Source organism: Amblyomma maculatum, chromosome 1, assembly GCF_055883805.1.
Source record: "Amblyomma maculatum isolate TAMU_Amacu chromosome 1, ASM5588380v1, whole genome shotgun sequence".
Classification (NCBI taxonomy): Eukaryota; Metazoa; Arthropoda; class Arachnida; order Ixodida; family Ixodidae; genus Amblyomma; species Amblyomma maculatum.
Genome location: NC_139344.1, coordinates 7000805 through 7011314, shown reverse-complemented (window position 1 = coordinate 7011314; position 10510 = coordinate 7000805).

The window sequence follows — 10510 nt, the reverse complement described above, 5'->3', positions numbered from 1 at the left end:
CGGACAGACGTTGTCAGTGCGAATCGAGGATGTCTTTGCGAGTTGCAGCGGTTAGACACAAAGCGGCTGAGTCGAGCTGCCTCATGACGTTTCGCGTATAAGTGTCTAATAGCCTTGAAGAGCTATTCTGCCTCAATATTATGGCTTACTCTCATTTAGCTGCTTTCACAGTTTCACTCAACAGTGGCCGCTGGTATGGTTGCTGTACTCGATGGACAGGCAGAATTCACTGGTTATCATATTTACAAGCATTAAGGCTTCGACGAAAACGAGGAAAAATTCACAACTTACAGCTATTCCACACCTTAGCCTTCAAAAAAGATAGCAAGCAACACGGCCTTGTTTTATGCGTGCTACGTCGAAAGTTTCCTAGGATATCAGGAAGTTGATAAAACTGGTGCGAGTATTCGTAGGCGAAGTATGTTGGCATGCACTCGCCGCCACTGTAAATTGTTTGATCTCGCCGTATCTGAGCAAAAATGTGAACTATGTGGCACGGCCTAGTAGAAGGCGCTGAGTGTATTTCGACCATGTGATTTTTTTTTTTCTTTTAGTCTGCCCCGAAATCTCTGTGTCCAGGCGTTCGCATGGAATAGGGCCGCTGACAGCTTCAAGGTCGTGATATCGGGCTCAGCTACCATTAAAAGTAAAAATTTAGCCGAGCCCTTGGTCCTCGAGCAGTGTGCAGGAACATATGCTATTTTTAATGCTACGAAAACGTACGGGGACCGCATTTCAGAGTTGCCCTTGTGTGATATTTGCGAAAAGGAGTTCCATCCAAAAGTAACAACATCGATTCAGGGACAAGCGACAGAGAATAACACAGAGCATCGGGCTATGTGAATTTATGGAGCTAGTTTTCGTCGCTGAAGAAGCTTCCGTAAATTTCACGCAGAGAAGAAATATATTGTGGCATCAATGTTACGATGATGTGTACACGAAATGTACTGCGAGAGATGAGGTCGTTGATAAACACATGCGTCATGGAGTCGCGAGAACGTTTCCTGATAATGGGAATGGCGATGGTAAAGACTAGATTGATTCTTATCAAAGGCCCCGCAACAAATGTGAAATAATTACTAGAATACGAAAGAGACCGTAGTTTTGCCCTTTCAAGAAATCTAAAATGGAAACAAGGTGGAAAGGGGGGAGGAAGCCTAACGCGGATGTGCGTCGTGGAAAGTATATGCAAAGGTGGCTCTGCTCTTAATCAAGTAGTTGTAAAGGCATACTATAAGGTTCGCACTTTAACAACTCCACTGCGGCCGCCATCGTAGGGTTATAAAAACGTAGCGGGTGGAAATCTGCAGCGCGTAAACGCTCAGCGTATCCACCCTTGCTACTTCCGCTACTTGGAGGTCAAGTTGTTTGTATTCACTATCAGCAGGCTCTAAAGCTGTTTATTAGGCCATGGTGCGTCGAACTGTATGTGCTAAATGTGACAAAGCGTAGTGAACTGACCAGCATTGGCAGCTGGATGAACTGCTGTACACCACACAGATCGTCGTACGTTAAACAACAACGATTAACTCGGCAAACAGCATCTGCGCAAAGCTCCTTGAGGAGAAGCCGAATGAGGTTTGAACGGCCTTGACCGACTGACAGCGAGCTTCCCCGAAGAAACGCTGAATACGTCAAACATTGCGCTTCGCTGCTCCTCAGCCTTGGACCCAGTAGCCTCATGCTCCCTTAGTGCAACTGCATACCACCGTCTGCGGACGTGCGCAAAGCGACATTTGCGAGAGCCTTAAAAGCGTGACATAGTGCATGTTCCTGCATCTTAATAGCTGGCTTTCTCATTATCGACCTTTAATTGTCTTTTACCTCGACATAACTCCTGCGCTTCTTCGCATGCGACAGATGAATGTTCTTCGTTCATTCTTCCGTGAACAAGTTCCACTGAGCTGTATGAAGATGGCATGTCGTTGCTCAAATAATTGTTCTATACGACTGCACGCACAGTATATGAAATTCATCACTGCAGGAAAACTCGCATCCGTTCTGAGCGCTCAAGCAGGTACTAGCAACCATTCGAGTTACTGGCCAAAATGTATGCGAGGGTCGCGAAATGACGAAAACGGCATGGCGTAACCGTCGCGTTTCACTCGGGAGAACAGCTTTGGTCAGCCACGAAATAAACTACCATGACGTGACGCACGTGAAAGTGAGCAAGACAACGAAAAAGTCAAAGGCAGAGAACCCTTGTGAGACAGTCATTAAGCCGCCCAGAACTGTAGTTGCGTCTCTCAGAAACGCTTGATGATCCAAGGTAGCCTTCATGCTGAAATTGGACATTGACGTTTTCAGAAAATGTTTCTTAAGCCATCTCATAAAGCACAAATTAAAAATCTGTGCCACGTTCGCCATTATGCGTATGCGTAGACACCATATATTGCGGTTAGGCCTAAAAACCTAGAAACGCAGTTGTGTCGATTCTTACAAAAGAATACCGAAGAAGGCCAGCCTATATGTGCGTGTGAGGCGTAAGAAAAAACTATACTTGTGCTATACGACCTTAGTGCCGGCAAGTAGCTTTTCGATGGCTGTCCACTGCTGACAGCTTAACAATTGCAAAACACAGCGAGCTCTAGTTCATATGAAGAATTTCGTGCAAATTACTACCTTCCATTATTATTTAAGTCTCAGACAAAACGTTCATTCGAACATAGATGGCAACACACATTTCATAGGGACTAAAAGTGCATGCCTAGAGTAAGAGATAACAAGCAGCGGTAAAAATAGTTCTATGCATTAATTTCTCCTGCCACTCACTCCTGACCAACAGTATGCGGATCGTGTTAGTACTGGCCTGTTTTCCCAGCTGAATGCCTATATGGTGAGTTAAGTGGACTGAAGTCGAGTGTAATTCTCCGCTGCCGAATTCCAGGTTGCTTACGGACGGCTCCTGCACTACACGTAACTTTACTCCCTGCCTTATATACCATAGTTTTCGAAAATTGACAACCAGACAGGAAAGCTTGTAAACGCTGGAGAGGAACGCGGTTGTCGACTTCTCACATTTCTAAAACAATCCTCCCTTTCGAGGCTTATCGAAGAGGCTTAAAGTCTCATGTCATCAACCGTGCAAACGTTGGTCATTACGGTTGTTTTGCTTTCGTCAATTATGTTTTGTGCGTCAGTTCTGCACTCGCTTCGCTGATCACGAAGACCTTCTTTGTACCGAAGGAAGCGTACGTCAGTCATCTGAGGAACGGCAGCTCGGCACGTGGGCACTTTGTCTGACCAGATTTGCCTCCAGCCGTGTCAGAATGCTAAAAGAATGCACAGGGTTGTGGCTGGAGTACGGGAAAGAGGCAAGATGTACAAAGCAGCTCCTTACTGGTGGGGCAGTGCGCGAGAAGTTTGTGCGCACTGGCTCTGCTCGGTCAACGCAGGTGCACTCTTAGACATACCTCAATTTCCGCACCTAAGTGCGAAGGAAAAAATTCCAGGACTGGGACTAAGTTTTCTTAAAACCGGAAATGGCGAAAGCCATTTCACAGGACTGTTTTCACTAACTGCAGCATCATTGTCAGCCCTACTAACGTAATCATCACTATTGCTACTATCATCATTATCAACTAAACGCACCGTCATTGTAATCGCTATTACAATCAATATCATTATCACTAGTCGCATCGTCATTACTGTCGCTACTATCATCATTATCAGTATCACTATCTGCATAATCAATGCCACAGCTACAATAATCATCAGGCTAGACTAGGATAATTACGATGGGTTTCTGACGAGCCCGACGAGGCATAGTGGTTTGCGTGCTCGGCTGGAGGTCAGTGGCTTGGTTTCCGTTGGATACAATGTTTTTTCCTTAGTTCGGTTAACGATCGAATCGCGGCGCGCCGTGACTGCATGCCGATGAAAGTCACGAGAAAGCAAACAGATTTAGAATCGGCTTAAATATGTCCGCCTCTCAAAGCATGGCAGCCACCCCAGCCCATGTGTGGGAACCTCTGCCGTTTATGCTTATAACGCCTAAGGGGCTGAAAATAAAAATTTGTCTTTACGTCGGGTTTTTAATTACGTTTATTTTTACTACCTGCTTACGCTTAGCATGCCAAAAAAGTTAAAGGTACTATATGCAATGACATAAAAATTCGGTTCACAGTCTACTACTTCGCCAGCAGTCACTGTGCGGTTTTTGTCCTATTTCAGTGGCATTGGCCCTTCGATATAGTCCCGCAAGAAAGCCACAGACCAATCGAGGCTGATGAAAAATGCATGTTCGAGGCGCAGTTATCGTGTTTCTCGCGGTGCGTGGATAGCACTTCTGTCACGTTTAGAGGAACATTTATCCTACGTTAGGTTTGTTATCGCTAAAAAGGATCTATTTGCTAACCGAGAACGCCAGCTTGTCAGACTAGCTTGGCGTGGTGTTTAGTGTCGGCCTGGTTTTAAAAAGATGTTTCCAAAAAGGTCCATGACATTGTACAGTGAACTATTGATTCTTAATTAAAAAATGATGAATTTTTTGGCAACAGTAGCAGTAATCATTGATGCGGTCAGAGGCTAATGATTTAGTCAGGTTGTCTCGAGGGATAGGCTCCTTTAGCCGTATTATAAAGTCGTGTATAGAAACTATTTACTGGGGAGAGAGTATTACTACTTCTGTGGATACAAAGTGAGAGTATTGCGATTGCGTGAACCTTTTTTAACCGTCGAGTTCATGTTTCTTATGGCTGTTTATGTGTTCTACGTAATCTTCGTTTCTCTTTGCGATGTCTTCAGACGTTTTCAACGCGAAACTTTTATAATTTTTTGGTCTCAATGTATTTGATGTTGTCGCTTTATAATTTGCGTGCTGGTAGCTGTAACTGCTTTTCGGAGGGGATTGTTCAAGGTTTCGGGCCTTCTGCATTCCGAATACCTCAAAAAGAGCCCACTATAGACATCTTGCTTAAATGGAAAATATCGCTTAACTATACAAACGCGTGTATGTAGGCACTTGAAGAAGTCATATTTCCAGGACGAACGAAATATTGTCTGCAATTTCCATTATATATATATATATATATATATATATATATATATATATATATATATATATATATATATATATATATATATATATATATATATTTCATTCCGGTCCTCTGGGAATAGCTAACACCTTTCAGATGCATTTTTTACATGCTTTTCGATTGACCAGGAATATTTGTGTACCCGGAAAGGTCAGTTCAAGCCGACGCATTTTCAGTTAGTAACTGCTCCTAACTTCATCATTTGAAACGCTGCCAAGAAATCAGATATGTCGCCTTTTCTGTGCTGTCGCTGTCACACGACACTGTTTTAAAGCAGTCAGTCGTCTAGCCTAGCTGAAAGTGCGATATGATGAAAAAAATGCTGTTAGAACCTTTTAACGAAAGCACTACGTCCCTTTTATGAAACTGTAGTTGCCGCAATGCTTCACCAGACCATTCAGACAAAAAAGAAAAGGCCGATTAGGTGCCATTTCCTTGGGCGTCATGGGGCCAAGTATAGCCTTTTGTTTTAGTAAGAAGGGACAGAGCTCGATAATATTAGTTGAAGAAAAATTACTGACCATACCCAGAATTTCTGGACAAGAGCAACTTTCAGCTGGAAGTTAATCATGAGCGCAGGTTTTACGCACATTTCAGAATTTCACTATAACAATCAATATATCCGCGGATCTCCCATCGGGAGGCCAGTGTATAGTTTCTCGCTATTAACTTCCTTGCAGTCGTCAAAGACGCTGCCCATTCATTTTCAATTTCAGCTTTGACTATACTAGATGCGGGCGAAGAACAAATTGTAAAACAAGAATATAACTGCGCGTCGCAAGTTTGAACCATTTCCATAAATATTTTCATAACAGCATCTTACAAAATTCTACAGTTGCATTACGATTAAAACTGATGTCCGAAAAAGTTGAACATGATTGCCGACGAAACAGAGTACTCTGTCTCACGCAGTGCCGGACGTACAACGCTGAAAACATTGCCTTACAGGGGAAAGTGACTTGAAAGAAAAAGTTAAGAGATTGAGAGACAAATGTTACAGCTGGCTCTCTCTTTCTCTCTCTCTTTGCATGGCGGAGCATCTGCCGCAACTGCAAGATTTCTTCAAAGGTTGATAAAGTGTTATTACAACAAGCTCTTGAGGAAACAGCGAGGCTACATCGTTTTCCTTTGTTGAGAATCCACTATAAAGACTAATTTAGCTGATACAGCATCACTGCTGGCCGAAAGAGCATCATGGATGCCTGCCTTTAGCTAATCAAGTACTACTGGCACAAAATCTAAGTTAAGAGTATTCATAAAGCAGGCGACAATATGACACTGACTTCAGTCTAAAGAGTTTATTGCTTTGCAGTAAACTTTTTGCTGTTTTTATGACAGATCTTATGACGCAGTCTCGGATAGCCCAGGCCTCGTACGTAGCAGTCCCTAAATTATAACGTAGTTTCGCGAATCTAAGTATCCCCGATTCTAAGCACCCCCCCCCCCCCCCTATTTTCAGAAAAAAAAAATATTAAAAAAAAAGTATACATGCGAATCTAAGCACAAACTTTTTTTCTTCAAGGACGGGCGCGTATCCAAGGCCGCCAAGCACGCTTGCTGTTGTCGAACCAGAGCCGTCAGAGTCCCGAGGTGGCGCGGAGTTCGTGGCATGATCTCCGACTTCATGCGTTGCTGTGCTCCTACACTTATATGGCAGATGGTGGCACGAAACGCCCAAAAACAAGTCGAAATCGATCCTGATAGCTATATCAGCTGGCTATAATGTGGGCCTGGTGTCGGCTACGCTCGGAAGATTCCACGAGTATCGCAGGCGGGCGTTCCCTGATTAAGAGCCAGTTGTTTAAGAGCCGTAAAAACGTTAGTCAGAACACGTTTGTAGAGGGCTGCCTACAGATTCAACTTTAAGCGAACTTTGATCGCTTTTGCCAAAGATGTTTACCAAGTTTGTACGCCAAATAAAATGTCATTTCTTGCGCTTGTCTAGTCGATATATCACCGCGAGAAGAGGGAAGAAAGGGGTGGGGTGGGGGTCGTTCACTTTAGATTCTTCAAATCTTATCACCCCAGCCCTTTCCACCCCTTCACTTCGGTCATCGCAATCGCGATAAAAGAGGTGGTTAGATTCGAGCAGATACGGTATATGGAAACGGAGAGGTTGAAACTAATTGGATGCACCATGACAAATAAGCATTAAACATAGAACGAATGTGCGTGCGGTAAAGAATTAACTCGCACAACCTCCTCATGCCTGAGAGCCAGGGATGCAATTCATGCAAAAAACCTAATGCTTGGACAGCAGTTTTTGCGACAAGGTGTTGGATATGTGAACCCCACTGCCAGATACTTGCGACGCTTGAATTGCGGAAGGTAATTTTGATGATAGGTCAAAACATCACTCGAAAACATTAAGAGACGCTAGCTTCGCAGGAAGGCATAGAAATTAGTAGAGAAAGCGAATGTTAATCTGATGCAGCTTCCCATTGGGGGGTATACGAGCATCGGTTGTGTGAGAAGCAGCCAAAGTACGGGGTTCCTGCTGATATCGATTCCCAATGGTAGTCTCGACAAGGAACTCGCATACACTATACATAAGATAAACCGGCCAAGCAAACTTTCATTTCCAAGGGCCCGGGGCGACCGGTGCGCGTTCATAAGAAATGCTCTGTAAATTTCGCAGCACTTCTCCTCCGCTGCTAATGCTTCCCGCGCCGTATAAATGCTCCGCGCATGACTTGCGGCGCGCATCCGCGGTGGTCGCGCGCTGTACGTGAGCTGCCCACACGTCACGGTGGCACGCACCGGCGCATCTGCCGTCGAGCCGCCTGATGCCATCAGGCAGACCGCTGCTACCTCTCGAGAGGAAAAACGGTGCACGCGAGCCATGTTTAATTAGCGCAAGGACGCGACGTTCCGCTGCACAGGCCGGCCGACGCAGAGCACCACGGCTTACTAGCGCAAAATAGGCAAAATATGAAGACGTATGGCTATAACTTGTCTCGAACGTGGGAAGAGAAGGGGCACGGGGGTTCTCTTTTTGTCCGCCTTTGGAGCATGGCGGCTGTATTTTGGCTTCGTGCGTCCTTCGCTTAACGATCGCCACAATCGAGGGGATGCGTTCCGCAGCGCTGCTTTCGGGCGTCGCGCGGCTCGGAACCCGGAGCACAGTGCGCGCTGCCGCAGCCACGCACCAGGAGTCTTGCCTTGAGATGCGCGAGAGTTGTACCCGACATGCACACACATGTTGCCAGTGATAAAGAAAAAGAGGATGGGGGACGATCGGTAGGAAGATGAAGATGTGCTGCCACTTGCGGAATGTTCTGCCTGCAGCTTTGTTCATGTATACGCTAGGCAGGCGTGTCCACAGTCATAAAGGAAACGAAGCTTCGCTGTTCCCCTGTTGTTAACTGAATTTCGAAACCTTTGCTAAGAGACGAATGCTGTCGGCACGTATTAGGAAACATATTTTTTTCCGGAAAGCATTGGAAGCACTGTTGACCTTTTCGACTTTCGTTTTACCCAATTGTCCGGGTACTAATTCGCATATTTTAAGAAGGGGTGTTCCCTACGACCATATGAGAGAATTACCTATCGTCCCCAAGCTTCGGGGAAGTGTGTGGTCGTTTGGTTTTCCTTGTCAGCTTTATTTACATGCTTGCTCTCTTATTCTTATCCTTTGATTATATTACGTTCACATGAGGACGCACTTGCCCGATGATTCTCGGCCACTCACCGGAGGTTTGGTCATCTCGTCCAAAGCTAGTCACGATGAGGGATGCATCAGCTTTATGCTTTCCTTGTGACGGCCATCGGTCAACTATACTGCTCCTAATTTAGGCGAGACAGCGTAAAATACATTGTGACGCGCACTCACTGCTGCCTTAATATCTCTCCCTTAGTCTGGAACCATTAAGGCTGCTGATCAAACCCGTAGCTTCTTTCAGTGTATCACTGCCTGCCATTAACTGATGCAGCTCCGTCAAATTGTTAGACGCGCCTTTGAGTCTTTTTCATAGCGCATTTAAGTCTGCGTTATCACTTTGCCCGTTTAAAGCCCAGACATTTCCGGTAATTCAGTTTCGAGTTACTGTACAAGGTAACAGCGTCAGTGAGCAGCGGCTGCTGAAGTGTTCCCCTTTACAGCTAACTGCTTCGTATTACACGTTCTGAGTTCAACGTTCTGAGTTCAACGTTCTGAGTTCTGAGTTCGTATTCAACGTTTCGACAGACAGTTCACAACAATCAGGAAGTTGCGTTTCTGTGTCTTACTTGTTTATTGGAGGTTGCAGGTCAGAGCAGTTCTTGATATTTGTGGCCCTTGAGTACTTACAACAGTACTGCTTTGTGGTTCATCGATGGCTTGTTCGCGCAATACTTCTATTGATCATGATGTTTCTACTGAATTTCAAATACTTTTTTTTTTTTTTACGAAGTGTTGTATAGGAGGGCGTACACTTTTGTGTATTTCATCACAGCAGTGTTAATAACTCGAGTGCGACATACAGGAAGTAGACCAAACAGGTTGTGTCTACTTCCTTGTCCCGTCTCTTGCGCTGTTTTCTTCTACCATGATCAGTCACCAACTCGCCCAGCAACACACTTTGATCGAGTGCGGCATACTGTCAAAAATACGTTCTAAAAATCCCAAGTCTTCCTTGTTTCACTGGTTTAAGATCAATTACTTCATGAAATGTGCTGCACAAACAGACAGTAAGCTGTTGGGGTGCTTAGGGTCGTTTAACAAACTAAAGGTGAGACCAAAGTCAAGCCTTGTTTGGGTGAGGGTATGTGTTTTTTTTTTTTTTTTTTGCAGCTTTTGGCGTGATTCCAACTTGACCAGCAGAGGTTCATTCGTACCTGGAATTTTTAGGCGGCTTCCAAGCGGCCCCCAATGTCCATTTGAATATGTCGACTTTTAATCTTAACAGTGTGCTTTTTCAACAGCGATAATTATGTAGGGAGTTTCTGTGATGTAAGCGGCTTTACTATCGGCTTAGCTGTGGGCGCAGCATCGTATGCCGTCACAGGAGAGAGAGAGAAAATAGAATAGAAAGGCAGGGAGGTTAACTAATAACTAGGCGATACCCAGTTGGCTTCCCTACACTTCGGGAGGGGAACAAACGGAGAAAAACGGAGAAAAAGGAAAGAAATAACGTCAAGGAAAGGAGGCCTGTCACATGTGCAGACATCTAGAGTAAAAAGGGGAAGAGACCGTACAGTTAAAATCTTGAACTCAACCCCGAGTCCTTTAAGAACATAAGAAGCGCCTTCACTGCTTTCCTTTCTGAGGAAGGTGTCGTCCAAAGACCCAGAATCTTAGCTTGTGTAAGAGGGAGAGAGTCTAAGCAGTGGAATGTAGCAGCCAGGAAGGAACGCTCGCGCTCAATTTGAGGGCAGTCACAAAGTACGTGCGCAATCGTGCACAGGAGATTTTCAGATTCACTCGCTAGCCGATAACGATGTTGTACAAGTACGAACGACCCATAAGAGGGGAGAGCTGGGCCAGTTGGTAC